The sequence below is a fragment of the Pristis pectinata genome, chromosome 11, assembly GCF_009764475.1.
Source record: "Pristis pectinata isolate sPriPec2 chromosome 11, sPriPec2.1.pri, whole genome shotgun sequence".
Taxonomy (NCBI): Eukaryota; Metazoa; Chordata; class Chondrichthyes; order Rhinopristiformes; family Pristidae; genus Pristis; species Pristis pectinata.
The window spans coordinates 84,209,031-84,234,002 of NC_067415.1; the positions used below are offsets into that span (position 1 = coordinate 84,209,031).

At 45.0% G+C, this 24,972-nt stretch overlaps 1 protein-coding gene across 2 annotated transcripts in view; it reads left to right on the forward strand.

The window, feature by feature from the left end:
• mbnl2 (muscleblind-like splicing regulator 2) overlaps window positions 1-24,972 on the forward strand; it is a 142,839-nt gene that overhangs the window by 6,661 nt on the left and 111,206 nt on the right. The gene's annotated exons all lie outside the window — the stretch shown is intronic.

Sequence of the window (24,972 nt, forward strand, 5' to 3'; positions counted from 1 at the left end):
CAGGTGATAGGTGAGGCCAGGTGAGAGGGGAAGGTAGGTAGGTGGGGGAGGGGGGGATGAGAAGCTGAGAGGTGATACGTAGAAGAGGCAAAGGGATGTAGAAGAAGGAATCCGGTGGGAGAGGGCAGTGGACCACGGAACAAAGGGAAGGAGGTGGGGAATAGATGGGCAGGTCATGAGGGCAGGGGAGGAGAAAAAGGAGGGATGAGTGGGCCACAGGAATGAGGGAAGGCAGAAGGGAGGGGAACTTCTCAGTTAAGTTGTGGAAAGACTTGTCTGTGTTTTCCCAGTGGTCTTCTGGAATACCAGGAGATGGAGTGTAAACTCCCACAACACGTGGCTCAATACAAGCGGCACAGAGGCGTAAGTGGTTAATGCTGCTGCCTCACAGCGCCAGACACCCAGGTTCAATCCTGACCTCGGGTGCTGTCGACGGGGAGTTTGTACGGTCTCCCAGTGACTGGGTAGGTTTCTCCCAGGCGCCCCATTTCCCCCCACAGCCCGGCGGTAAATTAATTACCCGTGTGTGTAGATAAAAAAATCAAAGAGGAATCCATGGGCATATGTGAGAGAGAATAAGTTTCGGAGCTACAGAGGAATAAGAGAGGGAAAGGGGTTGATGGACTCGCTCCCTGGAAGCTAGGTTGCACCTGACGGGCCGAACAGCCATTTCTGTGCCAGAGTAAGTAAAGGGAAATGAGGATATCAGATCCACCATGTACCATGGGAACCACAGTCCTTGCAAGGAGTAAAATGCAACCTGTGCAGAGGCATAGAGTTATACCGCATGGAAACAGGCCCTTCAGTCCAACTTCTCCATGATGACCAAGTCACCCACCTGAGCTAGCCCCATTTGCTTACATTTGGCCCATTACTTACATCTCTCCTAACCTTTCCTATCCATGTACCTGTCCAAATGTCTCTTAAACATTGTAATTGTACCCGCCTCTACCACTTCCTCTGGCAGCTCGTTCCACATACCCACCACCCTCTGTGTGAAGAAGTTGCCCCTCAGGTCCCTTTTAAATCAGTTCCCTCTCACCTTAAACCTGTGCCCTCTAATTTTAGACTCCCCTACCCTGGGAAAAAGACCATGACCATCCACATTATCTATGCCCCCCCTGGTTTTATATAACCTTATAAAGTCACCCCTCAGCCTCCTACGCGCCAAGAAAAAAAAACAGTCCCAGCCCGTCCAGTCTCTCCTTATAACTCAAGCCCTCCAGACCCAGTTCCATCCCTGTGAATCCCTTTCTGTACCCTCTTGACGTCCTTCCTACAGATGGGCGACCGGAACTGCACGCAATGTGTGCTTGCAGGTAAATAACTGAAAGGAATTTTGAAAGTTGCAAGGTAAGGAATAGTTCTGAGTTGATGAATCCTTAATGTAATTTTTTTAAACAAGGGGTGAAAGTGATTGTTCCCAAGGCAGTGTGATTTTAGGTTTCTGCCTGTGACTTCCTGTATCAGCACCAGTGTTGTTGAACCTTTCCTTCTAATGAAGCATGAGGGGGAGGAATAAAGAATAAACCTTATTAAATCCATCAGTCCCGTGGTCTCCAGCTAAATATTGATTGGTTATTGATCAGCCTCTCCACCTGCTTGTTGCGTGCCCAATCAATCATCCTACAAGTGTTTCTTATTATCAGTTCTAGATCAGGGCAATTAACAATAGGCAGGACTGATTTTTTTTTAGCTTTAACCAATAATAACTGAAAAAACATACCCATAGACCTTCTTGAGAATCTCAATGTTCATTTTTATCGCACCAATGAAACTATGCTGGCCGCATATTTTAAGCATTTTGCTTTAAGAATGTGGCTTTCAAAATGGGGTTATTCTTATTAGAACACTGACAAATTTCTGACTCCCACAGCTATCTCGACCAGTCCTTGACCCAACCTGCCTCCACTCTCCCAGTTTCTCCATCTCCCTCGTATCTGCTGTAACGATGAGACTTTCCGTACCAGTGCCTGAGACTGAGCTCCTTCTCCTTGGACCTTGGCTTCCCCACTATCATTGCAAACAAACCCTTGACTGCATTTCATCCATTTCGTGAGCCTCTGCTCTCACCTCCAAAAAAAAGACTGACAAAAGGTCACTGACCTGAAATGTTACCTCTTTTTTATTTCCCACAGATGCTGCCCGACCTGCTGAGTAGTTCCAGCATTTTCTGTTTTAGATTTCCAGCATCTACAGTTCTTTTTTATCTTGACTGACCAATTGCTTCTGCTTGTGTACATGTAAATAGATACACACTGATGTGAATGGATACGTCAAGAGATGAACACAGATTAGTAAAAGTAGGAGCGGCGATGGATTCATTGGATTACCAATTTACTTTCTGTTTTGATACGAAAACTGAAAGTTGGTACAGTGACCCAAAATTCCCCTGTAACCAAAAATGCTTCTTTTGCCAACACTCATAACTAAAACTCTTGAACTGTATCATATATTAAAACTGGAAAATTCAAACACAAACCTAGAGGTTTTCCGATTAAAGAGATTTGATAAGAGGGGTTTAGAGGGATATGGGCCAAATGGGACCATCTTGGTGGGCACCAGGGTCAGCACAGATGAGTTGGGCCGAAGGGCCTGTCTCCATGCTGTATTACTCTGTGATTCTCTATAATAGTGCATTCCACCCACTAGATATACTCAGTCAAAAGGTGCTGGGATTAGGCCTTTCAGTCCCTGGAAGTACGTATATGCAAGAATTATCCGCATCCTTTCAACTGATTCCTCAGTTTGGGGCAGTCTAGTTTCAAGTACAGAGATAAGAAAGGTTGAACGGTTTCTTGTTCATCCTGTAGATTAATTGCACCCCAACAGGGTGCCTGTTGTAAGTGAGGTGCAGGAGTACAGTGAGGAAGACTGAGATGTCACAGCCTCCTTGTTTCAGTCTGCCTCGGAATAAGTCTGTGGACCAGTGGGTTAGGATGATGGCCTGCATGCTGTACTACAGCAGGCATAGTGCAGGCATGGTAGTGTAGTGGTTAGCATAACGCTATTACAGCGCCAGCGACCCGGGTTCAATTCCAGCCACTGTCTGTAAGGAGTTTGTACGTTCTGCCCCATGTCTGCGTGGGTTTCCTCCGGGTGCTCTGGTTTCCTCCCACATTCCAAAGACGTACAGGTTAGGAAGTTGTGGGCATGCTATGTTGGCGCCGGAAGCGTGGCAACACTTGCGGGCTGCCCCCAGAACACTCTACACAAAAAATGCATTTCGCTGTGTGTTTCGATGTACGTGTGACTAATAAAGAAATCTATCTTACCTATCTATCTATCTTATAGAATGGCAATGAATTTCTAAGGACAGCCAAATTTAAGAAGGAATCCCCATAAGCCCTCCCAGCAGTTGGAATCATAGACTTTTTCAGGGGAACAGATGGTGCCACTCCCTACATTTTCTTGGGTTTATCATGCAGTGACGATTCTGTGCATTGCAACCTGTAATGGGCAGAATCCACACTGTAATTCCGGGAAGAGCTGTCCGACCAAAGGGAAAGGGTGGTTGAAGAGGATTCTCACTGTGACACTCCCAGTATCAGACAACAGGGTGGTCCCCTCTGGAGTTACCGCAATCAGGTGTCTCCTCTCTTGAAGATGTCACACTTATGGCATCTCTGAGGTCCCTGTCGCTGTCTGTAAGGAGTATGTACATTCTCCCCGTGACTGCGTGGGTTTCCTCCGGGTGCTCCGGTTTCCTCTCACATTTCAAAGATGTACGGGTTAAGAAGTTGTGGGCATGCTATGTTGGCGCCGGAAGCATGGTGACACTTGCGGGCTGCCCCCAGAACACTCTGTGCAAGAGATGCATTTCACTGTGTGTTTTGGTGTACATGTGACTAATAAAGATATCTTATCTTGTATGCTCCTCTTCCTGGGCAAGGGAGATGAGGTCATGAATTTTTTCAGAAGTAATTCTCTGCTGTGTTTTGACGCACAAGCAGGGAGCTTGCCTGTTCCAAGGTCCTTATTATTTCAGAACAACAGGGCCTGATGTTGGTACTCTGTCCACACTGTGCTTTCAAGGGAAATTCTTTGACAGCTTTGGCATTATGTACTTGGTATTGGTATTGATATTGCTTTATTATTGTCACATGTACCGAGATACAGTGAAAAACTTCTGTTTGCGCGCCATCCAGACAGATCATTCCAAACACAAGTACATCAAGGTGGTAAAAAGAAAGCAGAATTCAGAATGTATTGTTGCAGCAACAGAGAAAGTGCACTGCAGGCAGGCAGGCAAATAAAGTGCAAGGGCCACAACGTGGTAGACTGGGAGATCAGGAGTTCATCTTTTAGCGTGTGAGAGGTCCGTTTAAGAGTCTGATAACAGCAGGATAGAAGCTGTCCTTGAGCCTGGTGGTGCGTGTTTTCAAGCTTTTGTATCGTCTGCCCGATGACAGAGGAGAAGACAGAGGATATCCAGAGTGGGAGGTGTCCTTGGTTATGTTGGCTGATTTCCCAAGGCAGCAGGAAATGAATTGGTGAAATGATTTCAGAATAACATTGGCAGATTTGTAAACAACGGAGAGAAGACTGCAGGACCTTTAATGTCGGAATGGAGGGAGATAGGACTGGACTATGAGTCCATCTCTTACACAACGGACTGCAAGACATGCCATACCTCTTCCTCATGGAATGGCAAGACCTGCAAACTGCCTTCCTTCTCCACCTCCGCCCTTTCTGTCGAGCAACGTTGTGCAGGAGACAGAAACCACAGTCATTCAGAGTCTGGCTGCTGAAACCAGAGATGCAAAGGTTGAGGGTGGGGGCCACACCTGCTGGAATTGGTAGGGAAACAGCAACCCTCTTGAGGCAGCAAAGATTCAGTACAATCTGTTCATCCTGTGGCACCGCTGTTCGTTCAGGCCAAGGAAGCTGAAGCTCTGATGGCTGAATCCTATTGCTGGACGACTTGCTTCTCTGTAACCTCACCGTCTCTCATCCTCCCCCACTTGTACAAGACGTTGGTGAGGTCGCATTTGGAATACTATGTCCAATTTTGTCCCCTGCTATAGGAAAGAGCCCATTAAGCTGGAAAGGGTGCAGAAAAGACTTACAAGGATTTTGCCAGGACCCAAGGGCGTGAGTTACAGAGAGAGGTCAGACAGGCTAGGACTTTATTCCTTGGAGCTTAGGAGAGTGAGAGGTGATCTTACAGAGGTATATAAAATATATAGATAGGGTGAATGCACTCAGTCTTTTTCCCAGGGTTGGGGAATCAAGAACTAGAGGGCATAGCTTAAGGGTGAGAGGGGAGAAATTTAATAGGAACCTGAGGGGCAATTTCTTCACCCAGAGGGTAATCTGTATATGGAACGAGCTGCCAGAGGAAGTGGTTGAGGCAGACACATTAACAACACTTAAAAAACATTAGGACAGGTACATGGATAGGAAAGGTTTAGAGGGATATGGGCCAAACGTAGGCAAATGGGATTAATTTAGCTGGGAATTTTGGTCGGCAAGGACCAGTTGGGCCGAAGGGCCTGTTTCCATGCTGTATGATTCAATGACTTTACTCTCACAGAATGCAGCTAATACACAGACACAATCAACTGCACCAACTCTTTGATGCAGAATCTCCAGAGTCCCAGCAAAGCCCAACAATGACTACAGCTACACAGTCCACAATGAAGTAAAAGAAGCCCCTGAGACTGCAGAAGCTTTGTTGATTGAGAGGTTCCTTTAACATTTAACACACTGAAAGCCCCTTGGCCCAATGTGTGACGTTGACCGCCTCTTTGAAGTGCCTACAGCAGGAGTTAAAATCTCATCGGGTTCCCACCTGGATGTTGGGACTCAGGTTTAAATTTATCCATGGGCCACTGGCCTATTTTTGACAGCCACTCACCATTGTAAATACTACACAGCCAGCAAGTGGCTTGGAGGTTAGATTGCCATTTTCCATGCAGCCATGGCCCCCCTGCCCGCTGATGGAGGGTAGGAACCACTGCTAAATGAAACATCTTGGTGCCCAAGTGTTCAGTTCCCTTGCAGCTCTCTCAAGCTGTAATGAGAGATGGTCGTTGTTCAGTCTAGCCTGTCATGGTGAGATGGGTTTCTTAGATCAGATTGCAGTGTTGGACCACTGATTGCAGCATATGGTTTCAGGGATGGTTGTCCAAGTGGACCTCTAATACATGCTTTTAATTGTCTTGTAATTACACAACACTAACAGCACAGAAGTAGGTCATTCAGCCCGTCTGCTCTGTGCTTATGTTTCAGCTTCACTGGAACCTCCACTCACCTTTCTTAATCTCTCCTCACCACAATCTCTCTCCTTCCCTCTCTCTCTCTCTCGCATGTTTATCCAGCTTCCCCTTAAACCCATCTCAGCTTTTTGCTTCAACTGCTCAAGATGGTTCTCTTTCTCAACATGCTCTGAAGAAAGGAATTTCTTTTTTTAATTTATTAGTGAAAATCTTGTAATTGTGGGTCCTTCTTGTGAACGACCCCTCTTGAAAATATTTTCTCCTTGGAACCCTCTAAAGTGTTATTGTCCTTGTAAATCTTTGTTCATTCTCCAGTGCCTCTGCATCCTTTATCCAACTATTGAAGTAATCTTGCAATAAATTTTCAAATTCAGCAACTCTAGTTTGTGAGGTGTAACTTTGATCATTTCTGGTGTTATCCAGAGTGAAGGAGTGTCAAAAATGCTGACTTGCGTCCAGTTTCATATACCCCTTTTCTTGAACACCCACTGGACATAATCTGATTAATTTAAACCAAACTGATCCTCCAGTAATCTAGTATTAAACCCAATCACATTTCCTTTGAGAGTGACCTAGATAATTATCTTTAACTGAAGTCACCAGCTACAGTTTATTCACAGGGGAATAGTACTGTTCTCAGCCAGAACTGCATGTGCAAAACATATAGAACAGTCTGATCTTAATGCAACATTCAAGATTCTCAGGGGGCTTGACAGGGTAAATGTAGGGATGATGTTTCTCTTGGAATGAGGGGACCCAGTCTCAGAACCAAGGGCGGAGGGGGACATCTGAGACAGAGGTGAGAAGAAACCTTTTCACCCAGGAGGGGTGCGTCTTTGGAATTCTCCGCTCAAGAGGACTGTGAAGCTTCAGTCACTGAGTGCATTCAAGACAGATGTTGATTAATTTGTGGATATTAAGTTAGCCAGGGCTATTGGGTCAGAGCAGGAAGGTGATACTGAGGTAAAGGACTAGCCATGATCTTATTGAATGACGGAACAGGCATGATGGGTCAAATGGCCTACTTCTGCTTCTATTTCTTATACTTTAAATGTTTTTTTTAAAGTTTAATAGCATTATATAAAAAATATAGGTTCTGAGTGCTCTTCTCACCCTTACCAAGAACACTTGGGCCTCCTTCAAAGTCAAATTCAAAGTGGAGTTTATTGTCACATGCACAAGTCCATGTGTGCACAGGTGCAATGAAGGAGATAGAGAGCTGAGTGACACGGTGTCAGGACAACAACCTTTCCCCCAATGTCAACAAAACAAAAGAGCTGGTCATTGACTTCAGGAAAGGGGCCGATGTACATGCACCTGTCTACATCAATGGTGCTGAGGTCAAGAGGGTTGAGAGCTTCACATTCCTGGGAGTGAACATCACCCACAGCCTGTCCTGGTCAAATCATGTAGATGACACGGCCAAGAAAGCTCACCAGCGCCTCTACTTCCTCAGCAGGCTAAAGAAATTCCGTTTGTCCCCTTTGACACTCACCAACTTCTACCAATGCACCATAGAAAGCATCCTATCTGGATGTATCACGGCTTAGTACAGCAACTGCTCTGCCCAGGACCGCAAGAAACTGCAGAGAGTTGTGGACACAGCCCAGCGCATCACAGACACCAGCCTCCCCTCCTTGGACTCTGTCTTTACCTCTCGCTGCCTTGGCGGAGCAGCCAGCAGAATCAAAGACCCCACCCACCCGGGACATTCTCTCTTCTCTCCCATCGGGTAGAAGATACAGGAGCCTGAGGGCACGTACCACCAGACTTAAAGACAGCTTCTACCCCACTGTGATAAGACTATTGAACAATTCCCTTATCCAATGAGATGGACTCTGACCTCACGATCTACCTTGTTGTGACCTTGCACCTTACTGCACTGCACTTTCTCTGTAGCTGTGACACTTTACTCTGTACTGTTACTGTTTTTTACCTGTACTACATCAATGCACTCTGTACTAACTCAATGTAACTTCACTGTGTAATGAATTGACCTGTACGATCGGTTTGTAAGACAAGCTTTTCACTGTACCTCGATACAAGTGACAATAATAAACCAATACCAATAAAGCAATACCAATACTTACTTGCAGCAGCATCACAGGCACATAGCTTCAGATAAGCAGCATTCACAGGAAAAACATAAATTAAACATAAATTATACACAATTTTTACATGAAAGAACACAATTAGAACAAAAAAATGAATTGATCTGAACGGTATGCAAGACAAGTTTTTCACTGTACCTCGGTACAAGTGACAATAATAAATGAATTCCAATTCCAAAAACACAAAGCCTATTGAAGTGATCAAAGTGATCACAGTGTTGCTCTACTGAGGTAGTGATTAAACTTGTGCAGGTTGGTTCAAGAACCGAATGGTTGAAGGGAAGTAGCTGTTCCTGAACCTGGTGGTGTGGGACTTCAGGCTTCTGTACCTCCTGCCTGATGGTAGCTGTGAGAAGATGGCATGGCCCGGATGGTGGGGATCTTTGATGATGGACGTTGCCTTCTTGAAGCTGCGCCTCCTGTAGGTACTCCCGATGGTGGGGAGGGATGTGTCCGTGATATATTAGGCTGAGTCTACTACTCTCTGCAGCTTTTTACGTTCCTGAACATTCGAATTGCCGTACCAGACCGTAATGCAACCAGTCAGGATATTTCAACAGTACGTCTGTAGACGTTTGTCAGAGTGTTCGGTGACAAGCCGAACCTCCTTAACCTCCTAAGAAAGTAAAGATGCTCATCTCCTATAGGTTGCAACCAGGAAGGTCAACCCAGAGCCAATTACTTCATCTCTAAACAATGGGTGCCTTTGTTATGTTGGAAACAGCAAAGTCCTGCAAAAAACAATGAGATGTATGAGCAGTTATCAGCTGTTTTCAGCTTATCTAGGCAACCATCCCATCCTCTCCCGACAGACTGTCCATCTTCCACCGTGGCTTACCCACAACACTACTGCCCAGAACCTCGCACACACTGAGTCCCACCCCTGTGGTGGCTCCCAGTGCAGCAATTTCCCAGTTCAGAAGTTCTCACTCTCCAACATTGACAACCGCAAAACAGATTTAATTCCCTCCCTCAGCTTCTCTTTCCTGTTTTGAAATGTTCCTTATAATCCATCTCAAATCAAGCAGCACTAAAAGAGGCCATTCGGCCCTTCATTTTTGTGTCCATCTTTTGATAAACTATCCTATTAACTCCACTGTTTCTACATTGTCATACAAATTTCTCCTTTGGACTTCAAGTGGCAAGTAGCATTTGCAACTAACAAGAGCAGGGTACAGGCAGGGTATCCGGCATCATCACTCACCACCTGACACCCCTAAACCTTTCCACCGTCCACAAGAGACATAGCAGGAGTGTAGAAATGCAAGGCTAAGTTCATAACATCAGTAGCTTGTGGATATTGGGTGTGTACCCCTTTAAGAATTGTTTCTCCTGAGACCAGCTGCATTCTGTATGTTGCTGTAAGTGTTTTATTGTTGAACTGAACAGAAGAGACACAAGAGACCGCAGATGCTGGAACCTGGAGCAACAAACAATCTGCTGGAGGAACTCAGCAGGTCAGGCAGCATCTGTGGAGGGAAATGGACAGTCGGTGTTTCTGGTCCAACTGACAGGTTTTGACCTGAAATGTCGACTACCCACTTCCTTCCACAGATGCTGCCTGACCCGCTGAGTTCCTCCAGCAGATTGTTTGTTGAACTAAACAGAACCAGTTGTCCTGTCTGGAAGTAAGCTCCAGCAAGTTTGTTGTCCCTGGCTGCAAGCATTTCTTTTGTTCAATGAAACATCCCTTGGGCTATTTTCCAGTATCTTAGGGAGAGCTACTGAGACAAAACTATGGTAATGCAACAAGAAGCAAACTGGTGGCTTTGGAGGACCTGACAAAGGTGACAGCAGAGCCTTTACCCGAACCTATGACCTGAAGTCATCGAGCTCATTCACTAGGTTGCAAGATGTTAGATAGGCCAAGGGAGGATTAGCAAATGTTATGTACAATTAAGTAAGTGATTTGAGGTTCAGTTTCCATAAAACAGGCAGGTCGGCTATGATTCACACGGGAATGATTTATCCACTAAGTAAAATTAAATTATTGCACGGAGCACGTTGTGTGGTCTGTCCTTAAGTGTAGAAGAACATTATTAAAAAGTTGGCTTACCCTGTGTTGAGATACCTCTCCTCTCTGCGTTCAAAGTCTCCCTTAACCTTGTTAATGACCTTGACAACAGATTGCAAGTTCTGTCTGTGTCTCGGCAGAATCTAGGTGCCTGCCTGTGGAATTTCTCATTGCCCTGAGGTTCTCGGCCCATTCTTTGCTACAATATCATGCAGATTTAGTTTATTAATGTGGTTTCAGAAAAGTTTGGTTTGCTCATTTTTACAGAGAGGCAGGTCTGTCATTGTGTTACCACCCAGACAGATAATGGCAGACCTCTTTAACTACACTTCTTCTGCTGAAGTCCCAAGTATTTGACCTTTGCCACCATAAAATTCTGTAGCTAACAGCTGGACTATTTTTTATGATTTTAGTGTCACTTAGATAAGGGAACTCAACGCCAAACCCCGAAATAGGAATGTTTCTGATCCTTAACTCTTATAATACTGGAATGTCTTATTGCTGTTAAAACTAACGTTAAAGTACCTGGAGCTATTTTTTAATAACTTTTGTATCACTACCTGTCCATTCACTTATAAAGAGAAAAGAAACATGACAAATTTTATTTATATCTTGCCTTTAGTAGTCAGATAGATGGAGGGGATTAAAAAACAGTCAGGAGATTGAGTGTGAAAGGCTACAGATCTGATGCAGACAAATGGGATTAATATGGCCGGGTAGAATGGTTAGCATAGACATGGTGGGACGAAGGGCCTGATCCCGTGTTGTATGACTCCACGACTCTAACTCAAGGCTTGGTTGAAGGAAGCTTCAATCTGAAGGACGAAGAGTCATCATGGTTTAGAAAGGAATTTCCTGAGAGCAGGGTCAATGTTACTGATATATATTTCATGACGTAGGAAGGACTGTGGTCATTCAATGGTCCTTTATTAATACAGGATTGGCCATTAATAAATCCAGGAGAGATTCCTGAATAATCCCCTTTACGGTGAGCAAAGAGAATGTGGAATAGTGAGATGGGAAACCTAGATATATCTTGAAGGGAAGCTAGGAAGAAAGGAAGGTTACACTGATGGGAGGAGCTGAGGAGGGTTTGTACAGCAGCTCTCGTTGTGTGTAAAACATGGAGTGGTTGGGTGGAAGGTCCTGTTTCTGTACAGTAAAAGCCAGCGTGCAAAGTGAACCAAAACATGTTGATGATCTAAATGTGAAGGTGGGGATAAACTATACAGCTTCAAAACTTTCTCTGGCTTCAGGACAAACCGTTGCAAAACCCTTCTATCATTGCAGAATGCAGTTGCAAAACTTCAAACCTTGAAGTCCAGTGTAATAAAAACAAATGAAATAAGTTGGTAACCTTGAACAGAAGTTTCTGTCACAATGGCTTTCACTCAAGGCTGATGTTGAGTTGTACATTGTGCGTTGCATTGTCAACTTTTGTAGTTATTGCGTTCTCTTCATGATCTTGATACACAGGGTCTTTACCTTGAAGCTCTGGTGTTCCTGTGGTAATACTGCTCCCAGCGTGGTGTTAGAGGCATCAGGCATGTGAGGATGATGGTGTCCCTATTGCCTCACCCTCCTTGGTTAATCGAGTGCATGGGGTTGAAAGGTGCTGTTGCAATAAGCTGGATGTGTACAGTGCAGGATTAACCCACCACTCACCAGGGACAGAGGCAGGATTCAGTTGACAGTCATAGTTAGACTGAATACTTTGTTCTTCTTCATTTTGGAGGTAAACTGTGAGGGTTGGAAAGGAAAGGGAGTGAAAAACAAACTGTTGGGGGAACTCAGCAGGTCATGCAGCATCTGTGGAGGGAGGTGGACGGAAGGGAGTATTTTCACTCCTGTATCTAGGTAGGAGGTTGGTGCCGTATGGTGCCTCTGTTAAACGTTGAAGGGTAGCACAAGGAGCTGGAGTACACCACCAGGCCTCTCGAGGCTGCCCCACCTTTCAACATGACCATGGCTGCCCTGCCACATTCCTCACCTCCTCCTCTGCGCCAGTTTCCCAGTGCGTGCATTGCCTCGATCATTCAAAGCTTTATCTACCTCCAATGATCCAGCCCCCACATCCCTCCAGGGGAGAGACCTCCAAAGATTCACCACCCTCCACAAGAAGTTGTTCCTAACGCCTCACTGACCTAACCACTGATGTATTAACACCAACTATTGATCCAAGCCTGCTTCATTTGCTAAAAACTCATATTATTGATTACGTTTGGTGTGAAGTATGTATAATGTTATTGTGAAGTATTTATAATTAATGGGACTATACAAGTTTAAAGAGGCCATGATGCTGGCCCCCAATGTACTTATGCCATTATTCTTCTTCCAATGGAAATGAAGAAATTTTGGGGTCTGTTGCCAGGCTCCACCTTTGGTGCAATTACCTCCTTCCAGCTGTCAGCTGCAGTGTGGTCCTGCTCTATGTTGGCAGCTGAAGGTTCAAGTCCTGCTCAGTGAATAAACCCAGACACAGCCCCAGTGATACAGCAATAAAATCCAGGGCAATGCAAGAACCCGGAACTGGAAGAATGCAGATGTCCCAGAGGACCGGAGAGCTGTCAGTGGCTACACAGAGACCACAAAAGGACCGAAAAGCTTGAGAGCTTTAAAATCTAGACATTGACATATCAGAAGCCAAAGCAGGTCAGCAGGCATGGAGGTGATAGGCAATGAGGACTTGTTGCAAGTTTGCACAGGGGACTGAACATTTGGTGAGCTCCAGCTTATGGAGGGACATCGATGGGGTCCAGCCAGGAGATCATTGGAAAAGTCATCCATGGGTAGCAAATGCACTTAAGACAGAGATGGACTGAGACAGCTTTGGACTTAGGCAATGTTACTGAGGTAGAATTGAGTGGTTCCATAACAGACACATTTCAGGTTATTTAAGTATTTAATATAAGATCATATATCTTTGGGGAAGTCTTGATATTGATCAAGGGAGTGCTGGTAGAGATGGTGTGAATGTATTTATTAATCAGGGGAGTGTTGATATTAATTGGGGGGGAGAAAGAATGTGGGTATTGATGGGGGGAGTGTGGCTATTGATCAGTGGAGTGTGGGTATTGATTTAGGAAATAAGATATCTTAATAGTCACATGTATATTGAAACACACAGTGAAATGAATCTTTTGCGTAGAGTGTTCTGGGGGCAGCCCGCAAGTGGCGCCACGCTTCCGGCGCCAACATAGCACGCCCACAACTTCCTAACCCGTACGTCTTTGGAATGTGGGAGGAAACCGGAGCACCCGGAGGAAACCCACGCAGACACGGGGAGAACGTACAAACTCCTTACAGACAGTGACAGGGACCTCAGAGATGCCATAAATGTGACATCTTCAAGAGAGGAGACACCTGATTGCGGTAACTCCAGAGGGGACCACACTGTTGTCTGATACTGGCAGTGGCCGGAATTTAACTTGGGCTGCCGGCGCTGTAACAGCGTTACACTAACCGCTACACTACAGTGCCTGCCCTATCATTAACAAATGTATTTAATTGTTTTAAGCGATCTTTAGTGTTTTTTTAATAGTTAATACTTCTACCTTTTTAATGGTATGATTACTTTTTAATAGTGTTTGATTATTGTTTGAAGGTTACTGAATGTCGGCAGCACCCACAGACATTCAAAGCTCTGGTAATTGGTTCTGTGTGCAGGCAAACAGTCAAAGCTCAAGAGAGAGAGAGCCTTCCTGATCAGGACCCACCTCAGGGCCCTGGTGGTGTGTTGGAGTTAAAATTTGTCCTTCACCAAGGTGACTGCCAGCTCGCGGCAACCATGCCAAGACCTCACTCATGCAGAAAGCGCTGTGGGTAGGGCGAGGGGAGGCAACAAGGGTGGGCAGTTGGCTGCTCACCCAGACAGGACGGATGGAGCCAGAATCAGCCCGGGGGAGTGGTATATCGCAGGATTCGGGCAATATTCCGTCTTGGTAGTCTCTAACCTGACAACACCAACATCGATTCCTCTACTTTCTCTAACTTCCAATGACCACTCCCCCAGTTTCCCCCACTCCCCCTTTGTTTTCCCTTATCCCTCTGGCCCCTTCGCCTCTTTCCCCTGCCCCTCACTCACAACCTGCCCCTCACTCACACCTTCCTCCCTCTGGTTCCCCACCTCCCTCCCTTTATTCCACGGTCCACTGTCCTCTCCCATCAGATTCCACCTTCATCAGCCCTTTGCCTCTTCCAGCTCTCACCTCCCAGCCTCTCAGATCATTCTCACTTCTCCCCCACCCCCCACCCACCTACCTTCCCCCCTCACCTGGACTCACCTATCACCTGCCATCTCGTGCTCCTCCACCTCCCCTCACCCATTTACTCTGGCTTCTGCCCTCTTCCCTTCCAGTCCTGATGAAGGGTCTCGACCCGAAACGTCGACTGTTTATTTCCCTCCATAGATGCTGCCTGACCCGCTGAGTTCCTCCACCATTTTGTGTGTGTTGCTCCAGCTTCCAGCATCTGCAGAATCTCTTGTGGCTCCAATGTTCTTTCTCAGTTCCTCATGGCAGGGTTTGATGTGAGATGAGTTGGTTGGTCTGTGGTACGCTGGCGTACCTAGACACACCACTATTCCCAATCAGGATGAAGATGACTGGCTATTTCCCCTGTCAATCATGCCTGAAATCTGACCGTTAATAACCGCCCCTTTGAGTTCTGCATCATTTCAGTGGCTCATTGGCCAACTGAACAAAGTGCAATTACTGCCTCTGCAGTTCCTTCTCGATTTAGAAAAGAGGGTAGGAGGAGAGAGAGGATTAGGACGCAGAAACCACTCAGGCCATTTCTCTGGTAACTTAGGCCCTTTCACAGAAAGCTAGACTGCACTTTCATGTCACAAGGACCATACTTTTATATTTTATATAATTTATTTTATAATATAAATAATATTTATTTTTATTTTTATAATTTACATATTTATATATTTTATTATATGTGTTATTACATGTTACACATGTTCATTTATAAATAAATTATATATTTCATATAATTTATAATCATAAAAAATAATATTATTTTATATAATATAAATAATATTTATATTAAAATCTATTTTTAATCACAAGGTGTGATTAAAACCCCTGCAATGCCTCTTAGTCTTGGAGACCCAGAGAAGGAACAATTAAAACTGTGGAGCTCGAGCTCACCAGTAAATTGTACTCAGAGAATTGTTAAATTTTGAAATTTTAAATTATTTCTTACTCTTCTGTGTTGTTCCCTCTCTCCTGTAGTACACTGCTTTTTTAATTTCTCTTTTAGCAATTGATTTGATCAAATTTTCAACACCATTGGTCCTTTGTTTTGCTCCCAACGCTTAAATTTCAATGGTCGGGGAGATGGGCTGCTGCTCCAAGGTTCCCGATCCCTGGCTGTCTTCAGTGCACAACTATCAGATTAGTTTATTGTCACATACACCAGGGTGCAATGAAATTCCTCACTCGCATGAAGCTCGCGGAGTAAACAGTGTACATGTAATAATGAATACAACAATAAGTACAGCAATGAGCTCAAAACAGCAGAATGGTGCAGAGACTGTAGTGCAGTCTGAGGTTGTGCAAGAAGAAATGCTAAAGTGGCAATATTGGAAGAGGGAGAGTTAAGAGTCCAAGAACATGGCAGCACCACTGGGAAGGGGATGTGAGAGAGGGGATTGGTTCAGGAGTCTGACAGCAGTGGGGAAGAAGCTGTTCTGGACGTCCGGGCTTTCAAGCTCCTGTATCTTCTCCCAAAAGGTAGAAGAGAGAAAAGGGAATAGCCAGGGGGACAGGCATCCCTGACGATACCGTCAGCCTTCCTGAAGCAACGCACGGTGCAGATGGACTGGATGGAGGGAAGTGACGAGCCTGTGGCTGACTGGGCAGTGTTTACCGCTCTCTGCAGGTTCTGTCGGTCCAGGGCAGAGCGGTTGCTGTACCAGGCTGAGATGCAACTTGTCAGGATATGGGGCCCAAAATTGCTCAATTGTGAGCAGTTTTGGGCCTCTGTATCTCAGGAAGGATGTGTTGGCCCTGGAGAGGGTCCAGAGGAGGTTCACAGGAATGATCCCGGGAATGAAAGGTTCAACATATGAGGAGCGTTTGATGCCTCTGGGCCTGTATTCAGTGGAGTTCAGCAGGATGAAGGGGGAATCTCATTGAAACCTACTGGGCACTAAGAGGCCTGGATAGAGTGTACATGGAGAGGATGTTTCCATTAGTTGGAGAGTAGGATCCGAGGGCACAGCCTCAGAGTAAAGGGATGTCCCTTTAAAACTGAGATGGGGAGAAATTTCTTCAGCCAGATCGTGGTGAATCTGTGCAATTCATTGCCAGAGAGGGATGTGGCGGCCAGGTCATTGGGTGTATTAAAGGCAGAGATTGATGGGTTCTTGATCGGTAAGGGGGTCAAGGATTACGGGGAAAAGGCGGGAGAATGAGATTGAAAAACAATCAGCCATGATTGAATGGCGGAGCAGACTCGATGGGCCGAATGGCCTAATTCTGCTCCTGTGTCTTAGGGTCTTATGATACTTTCTATAGTGCATCTGTAGAAGTTCAATGATACTTGGAGCTAATGATTGAGAGAAGAATGTCCAACTCACACCACGCACCACCTCTCTCCTCCAAGTCCCAAATCATTTTGTAAGGTTAGTGTTCCATGTGTCTAAAAATGTGAACAATCTATTGAAGTGGAGATATTTTAAATATCTTTTACCAAGTTTCAGACCAGGGCTGTAGGCTGGCAAGAGAGTAGCAGATGGCAGGAACTGTTGGTTACAGGGACTCAGCATGACACATTGATGCAAATCAGTGGTCAGTAGAAGCTGGAGGAGATGCAGAGGAAGAGACCACAATCTGGCCCCACTGGGATTCTCACTGATGCATATTCACCAGATCGGAAATGTCTTGCTGTTGGTGCACAGAAATCCTGTTCAGAACCAACAACAGAAGACAAAAGAACAGTTCCAGCTTTTAGTTTTTGAAATATTACTCTGTAATAATTAACCTTTAACAGGCCATGTGCTGGAATTTCCTAATGAATCCCCCGGGAGCAATATGGACACAGCGCTCAGAGGCTGCACCATAAATTGGAAAGTACTACAGTGTCAGGATCTCTTCATTAAAGGTGGCAAAAGCCAGGATCTTCCATGTAGACTTCAGAGACAGCAACAAAAGGATACATTGCAATATCACCTTTAAACTCAGCAATACCATTAAACAATTGGCTAAGAATCGGAATCAGGTTTATTATCACTGTCTTCTATAAAGTTGTTGTTTTGCGGCAAAGGTACAGTGCAAGACGTAAAAATTACTATAAATAACAAAATAAATAATTAGTTCCAAACAATGAATAATGAGGTAATATTCATGGGTTCATGGACCATTTAGAAAACTGATGGCAGAGGGGAAGAAGCTGTTCCTGAATCGTTGAGTGTGGGTCTTCAGGCTCCTGTACCTCCTCCCTGATGGTAGTAACGAGAAGAGGGCATGTCCCGGGTGGTGAGGGTCCTTAGTGATGGATGCCGCCTTCTTGAGGCACCGACTCTTAAAGATGTCCTTGATGGTGGGGAGGGTTGTGCCCTCGATACCTCGGATCACATATGATAAGATTTTAATTTATGCTTAGCTAAGATACGGTGATCTGAATGCACCGCTAATTTCAAGGTTCTACCTCCTGGGAATGAGTTTACTGCTTTATTGCTGGGACGGGAGCAGTTTGGATATTCCTGTAAGAAAGACAAATTATTCACAAGAACACAAAAAAAGGCCTTCAAGCCTGCCCTGCCGTTGAATATGTTCATGACTGATCTAAGCTGGCCTCAACACCTCTTCTATACCAGTTCCCCATCATCCTTGATTCGTAGAGTCATTGAATCATTCAGCATAGAAACAGGCCATTCAGCCCACAACATCCACACCGACCAGTGGGCACCCTTCCACGTTAATCCATCGCCCAGCACTTGGTCCTTAGCCTTCTATCCTGAGGTGATCCAAATGCTCATCTGGAGTCTAAAATGCTGTCAGTGCCTCTGCATCCACCTCTCTCTCAGGCAGTGCGTTCCAGGTACTCACCGCTCTCTGGATGAAGAAGGTCCCCCACAGATCCCCTCTAAATTTCTTCTCCCTTGACAATGTCCTCTAGTTTTATCTACCTCTGATATGGAGAAAGGTTTCCTGCAGTCTACCCTGTCTATACCCCTCATAATTTTATATACCTCAATCATGTCCCCACTTAACCCTTCCTCCTCCAGGGGGAACAGACCCATCCTCTTCAGCCTCCTCCATAACCTCCACGTATATGGCCTTGTTTGGGGAGCCTTCCAGGATATCCTGCAGTAATGCGATACTTCCTCCCCTCTTACTGCCCCCTTTGTCTCCCCTGAAAATTCAACAGCCTGGGTCGCTGAGTTGCCATCTCATTCCTTGATGTTTCAAATATTTATCTATTTCCACCTTAAACCAACCTATTGATCCATCCTCCACCAGGCTCGGGGGCAGAGAGTTCCAGAGATTCACTGCCCTTTGGAGAGAGGATGTTTCTACCTCAATTTTAACTGACTGGCGCCTTATTTGTCGTTCTGTCCCGTTGTTTGTAATTCTCCCACTAGTGAAAACATCTCAGCACCTCTCCCTCCAGCAGATGTCTCCAACCTTCACCCTCGCCTCCTCCAACCTTGCTCCATCTGTTGATTTTGCTTTTCCCTCTCTCTCTCTGTCTGCCTCCATCTATCGGTCCCCTGCCGCTGTCTCCCAACTCCACCCCAGCTCCTCTCCCCTACCTGACATTACCTACCAGTCACCTTAAACCCCTCCTCAGTCCACCAATCACCTTGGACTCCTGCCTCACCATCCCCTTGCTCTCTCTATACCGGCCATCTCCCCTCTCCACTCAGTCCCGATGGAGGGTTTCAACCCGAAATGTCAACAATTCCCTTCCTCCCACAGATGCTGCTCGACCCGCTGAGTTCCTCCAGCAGATTGTTTGTTGCTCCAGATTCCAGCGTCTGCAGTCTCCGGTGTCTCCATCTCACATCTATTCCGTCAAGCCCCCTTAAAATCTTACATGTTTGAATAAGATCATTCTTTCAAACTCGAAGGAATACAGACCCAACTGTCTGGCCTCTCTTGGTAGGACAACCCTCTCATCCCAGGAATTATCCTGGTGAATATCCTTTGGATTGCCTGTGAGTTTACACAGTGTTTTACTCAGCAGCAGGACCTCCCAGTGAGTACTACAGACAGTGAAGATTGGTCCATGTTGTAATGCAGGAAACAGATCAGATTAATCTGTTTTAAGCTACAAATGTCTAAACCAACACAAACAGCTGGACTTACACAAAGTCTATTTCCTGAGCAATCAGAATCCATGTAAACAGCAAAGAGGCTGAAGAGTCTATCTAAATTGATAAATTGGTTTATTATTGTCACATGTACCGAGGTACAGTGAAAAACTTTGTTTTGCACGTCACCCATACAGATCATTTCATTGCAACAGTGCATTGAGGTAGTACAAGGGAAAACAGAATGCAGAATAAAGTGTTACGGTTACAGAGAAAGTGCAGTGCAGCCAGACAATAAGGTGCAAGGCCATAATGAGGAAGATTGTGAGGTCAAGAGTCCATCTTATTGTACTAGGGGACCGTTCAGTAGTCTTATAACAGTGGGATAGAAGCTGTCCTTGAGCCTGGTGGTACGTGCTTTCAGGCTTTTGTATCTTCTGCCCAATGGAGGGGGGGAGAAGAGAGAATGTCCGGGGTGGGTGGGGTCTTTGATTATGTTGTCCACTTTACCGAGGCAGCGAGAAGAGTAGACAGAGTCCATGGAGGGGAGGCTGGTTTCCGTGACGCACTGGGCTGTGTCCACAGCTCTCTGCATTTTCTTGCAGTTCTGGGCAGAGCAGTTGCCCTACTAAGCTGTGATGCATTCCGATAGGGCTTTACATATGAGAGTAAATGCATCTTGATCTAAACCACAGCAAAGTCTCCTGATAGAAGCAGGATCTTTTCTCCAGGAAGATAAAGTGGGTAAAGGATGGTTACAAATTAGCCCCAGCCAAGGTCTTTCAGGCTAAATTGGCAGGGCGATGACCCAGTCACCTTCCTCCTGACTGGTACTAAAGATCTCTCCACACGCAGCTGGAATGTACAGTCTTTTCCCCTTAGGGCGTATTGGCTGAGTTCTAATGGAAGGTGTGGGGACTAATGCTTTGTGTACGCAGCATGCCCTCACATATCAGCACCAGTACCTTTAATAATTCATCATTTTCCAAACAACAGCACTCAGACCTTCACTTCAAGAGCAAAAGCTGTTCGTGAATACAGCTTCTGAACAAATGAATGTCAATTACAGGCATGTTCTGCATTAAGGAATGCAAACCTAAAACAGTATTATTTGGAGTGTTTATAGGCTCCACCATGTGTTTGATTTATCAGGATAAAGGCATGAAAAGTGCCAGGGTATCAGCAGTGCTTACTGGATTAGCCTCACATATCAGCATCAGAATCTAGGGATCCACTCTAGAGATCAGGGCTAAATCTACATTTGCCTTAAACAATAAACTAATCCACAGAAATATGAAAATACATAATGAAAATACAAAGCTAAAATGAACTAACCATTCCTTCATTCTTCAAACCTCAGTCTACTAACTTAGAAAAGGCAACGTGGGTGTAAAACTGTCATTCATGTCCTTTAAAGCTACCATTGTTGTTACACTAAGACCATCAAGACCAATAACTGTGGTAAATGAGCACCCAACACAGCTAAGATTTCCTATGAATCCGATTGGGATCAGGGGGTACACTACAATAGCACCATGGCTATGTTACTGGACTGGCACTTAGAATCATATGATTGTTTAAGAGTTAGTGCAGAATTTATCTTGATGTTGCTAAGTTTTTACTGTAACTAACATATGATATAGACCACATATCATTGATACTGAGGGTATGGTAGAGTATTGGTTAAACTACTGGACTAGCATCAAGAGGTGAGTTTGTGAACTCACTTGGTAAAGAGGTTTCTCTTGAACTTGCCATTAGGTTCACTAGTGATCATGCTTTATGGCTTTACCCCCTGGTTTGTGGCATTCCCAACGCTATTTCTTTACCTCCATGGCTTGTACTCACCACAAATACTTGGGAAAGGTTTGCACTTAATGCGTGTGGATGTCCTGATACCAAGCCAGGTTCTTGATACCAGGGCCCCGTGAAGAGGCAACCACTTGCAGACGTAAATACTGTCATGTGGAGGTGGGCGAGAATAAGCCCCACCCAGAAGGCAGCTGAACAAAGGTAAGGCACTGAGCAGTGCGGAGGAACAAAGGGATCTGGGAGTTCAGATACAGAATTCCCTGAAAGTGGCATCACAGGTAGACAGGGTTGTAAAGAAGGCTTTTGGCATCCTGGCATTCATAAATCAAAGTATTGAGTATAGGATTTGGGATTTTATGGTGAGGTTGTATAAGACATTGGTGAGGCCAAATTTGGAGTACTGTGTGCAGTTCTGGTTACCTAACTATAGGAAGGATATCAGTAAGATTGAAAGAGTGCGGAGGAGATTTACTAGAGTGTTGCCAGGTCTTCAGGAGTTGAGTTACAGGGAAAGATTGAACAGGTTAGGACTTTATTCCTTGGAGCGTAGAAGAATGAGGGGAGATTTGATAGAGGTTTACAAAATTATAAGGGGTATAGACAGAGTAAATGTGAGTAGTGTCTTTCCACCTAGATTAGGGGAGATAAGCACGAGAGAACATGGCTTTAAGAGTGAAAGGGGAAAGGTTTAGGGGGAACATTAGGGGGAACTTCCTCACTCAGAGAGTGGTGGGAGTGTGGAATGAGCTGCCATCTGATGTGGTAAATGCGGGCTCACTCTTAAGTTTTAAGAATAAATTGGATAGGTACATGGACAGGAGAGGTCTGGAGGGTTATGGATTGGGTGCAGGTAAATGGGACTAGCAGAATAAAGTTTCGGCACAGACTAGAAGGGCCAAATGGCCCGTTTTCTGTGCTGTAGTGTTCTATGGTTCTATAGTTCTAAAGACTTTTGACAGCTGGCTAAGCCACACCCCTGGCTCTCAAAGACTTTCCCTAAACAGGACAAAAAGTAGTCAATCGATAAAAAAACTAAAAAATTATTGAAAATGTAAGAAACAAAATTCTTAACAACACAAAGGGATGGGGCTTAGACGGATAAGGGCTTAAGTCAGGAAATTGGGACTAGCTGTGTGGGCACCATGGTCGGAATGGACTGGTTGGGCCAAAGGGCCTGTATCTGTGCTGTATTGCCCTATGAAATTAACTAAAGGTCTTAAATTAGTCTTAAAACGAACTTGTTTTCTCACTTTCCCAGTTCTGACGCAGAATCGTCGGCCTGAAGTGTTAACTCTGTTCCTCTCTCCACAGATGCTGCCTGACCTGCTGAGTGTTTCCGGCATTTCCAGTTTTTATTCCAGCATCTGCACTTTTTTTGATTTGCAGCCTCTCCGGAGTCCAGTCCAACATTTATCCTTCAAGCAACACTATCAAAAACAGATTAACTGACGGTTTATCTCACTGCTGCCTGCGGCACCTCGCTGTGTGAAAATTTATCCTCCCCCTTTGCTCAAGTAGCATCAGCTTTTGATGCCAGGGCTATAAGCTGTAAGAGGGGACTCTCATCTGTCACTGCAACTGTTGCTAGCAGCACCCCACTGCTTATCATCCTACACACTTTATAAATGAATATATTACTTTGGCTATTTAATTGATGTATAAGAAAGTATAAATGATATGTAGGACCGACTGCTCAATATGCACATATCTGGAGTTGCAAGTTCTTATGGAGAGATAAGTGCCAAGTTCAGCACATAATAATGTGGGAGCTAAGTTGTCAGATGGCAGCATGGTGGGGAATATTGTTCATAGTGAAGCTATGCGAATAAATCCAATGCATACAGATAGCAAGCTTGATGTGGGCATGACTTGAAGATCAGAAAGCCTTCCAGAAGCTTTCGTTTTAAATAATATTGATCCAGAAGAAAAACATCAGAAACCTTCCCTTCTGACCAATTAAATCAAAATGATTCAACAGCATGTTTAAGTGACCAACCGTCTGCAGTGACTAACCATTTGATGAGTATTAGAAGAGACAGCAGCAGCTTGCTGAAGTTGACACCCACTGTACTGATCCATAATCTTTTTTGAACATGCTGACCTTCACTGTTGCAAGAGGACCAAGTTCTCTGTTTAATGCAATTTGTTACCCACATCGCTCTAAAGACAGAGTTATTCTCATTTCCAATAATTTTAATTCAAGAGCAGTCATACACGCTGGGGTCATATTCCTCCTTCTGGTAAAACTGTCCACATAGTGGGCAGCCAGCTTCGTAAGCACCAGCCATGGCGTATCTTCTCCTTGCTCTTACAGTAGATGTAACCTTGGGTTCTAAGGAGACACTGGATAGGCTGGGACTGTTGTCCCTGGAGTGAAGGAGTCTGAGGGATGACCTTATAGAGGTGTATAAGATCATGAGGGACATCGATAGGGTGAATGGTCACCGTCTCTTTCCCAGGATTGGGGAGTCTAAAACTAGAGGGCGCAGGTTTAAGGGGAAGGATTTAAAGGGGGGCTGAGGGGTAAGTTTTTCACTGGTGAGTTGTTCACTCACGGGTGGTGAGTATGTGGAACGAGCTGAGAGAGGAAGTGGCAGAGGCGGGGACAATTATAATGCTCCAAAGTCATTTGGACAGGTCCATGGATAGGAAAGGTTCAGAGAGATATGGGCCAAACACAGGCAAATAGGACTAGCTTAGATGGGCGTCTTGGTCAGCATGGACAAGATGGGCCGAAGGGCGTATTTCCATGACTTCCTCCCTCCCAGCTTCCTGCGAGGACTCTACTACTTTTCCCAGGTTCATTTTACTGATAGAAGTCATGGAAGGAAGCTAACACTTCTTGAGGGCATTCTGTATTCAGAGAGAAATGGAGCTATGCCAAAAGTCTAATGACTTGTGGAATCATAAATTGCTATTGCACAGAAGGAGGTCCTTCAGCCCATTGACTTGATGCTGACCACCAACCACCCATTTACACCAATTCTACATTAATCCCATTTCTTTATTCTCTGCATGTTCCCATCAACTCCCACCAGATTCTACCCCTCACCTACACACTGGGGACAATTTACAGCGGCCAATTAACCTATCGACCAGCACGTCTTTCGGATGTGAGAGGAAACCAGAACAACCGGGGGAAACCCACGCAGTCACAGGGAGAATCTGCAAACTCCACACAGACAGCGCCTGAGGCTGGGATTGAACTGGTGTCTCTGGCGCTGTGAGACAGCAGCTCTACCATCTAGTTTGATTTCGAAGGTGCTGTTTGATTCAGTTTCCAACCTCTACAGGCCATGAGTTCCAGATCATCATCAATCTGCATGAAAATGGTTTTGCCACATCCCCCTTGTATCTTTTACCCAAAATGTTTTAAATCTCAGTCCCTGCAACCAGGAGTTATTGGGAACAACTTTCTTCTAGTGACCATATCTCAAGGCATGATCCTGTCTGGCCTCGATCAAATCTCCTCTCAAACTTACAGAACATATATTTATTTACAAAATAAAATGATTTTTAAAAAAAGTAGATTCTAAAATAGAATCT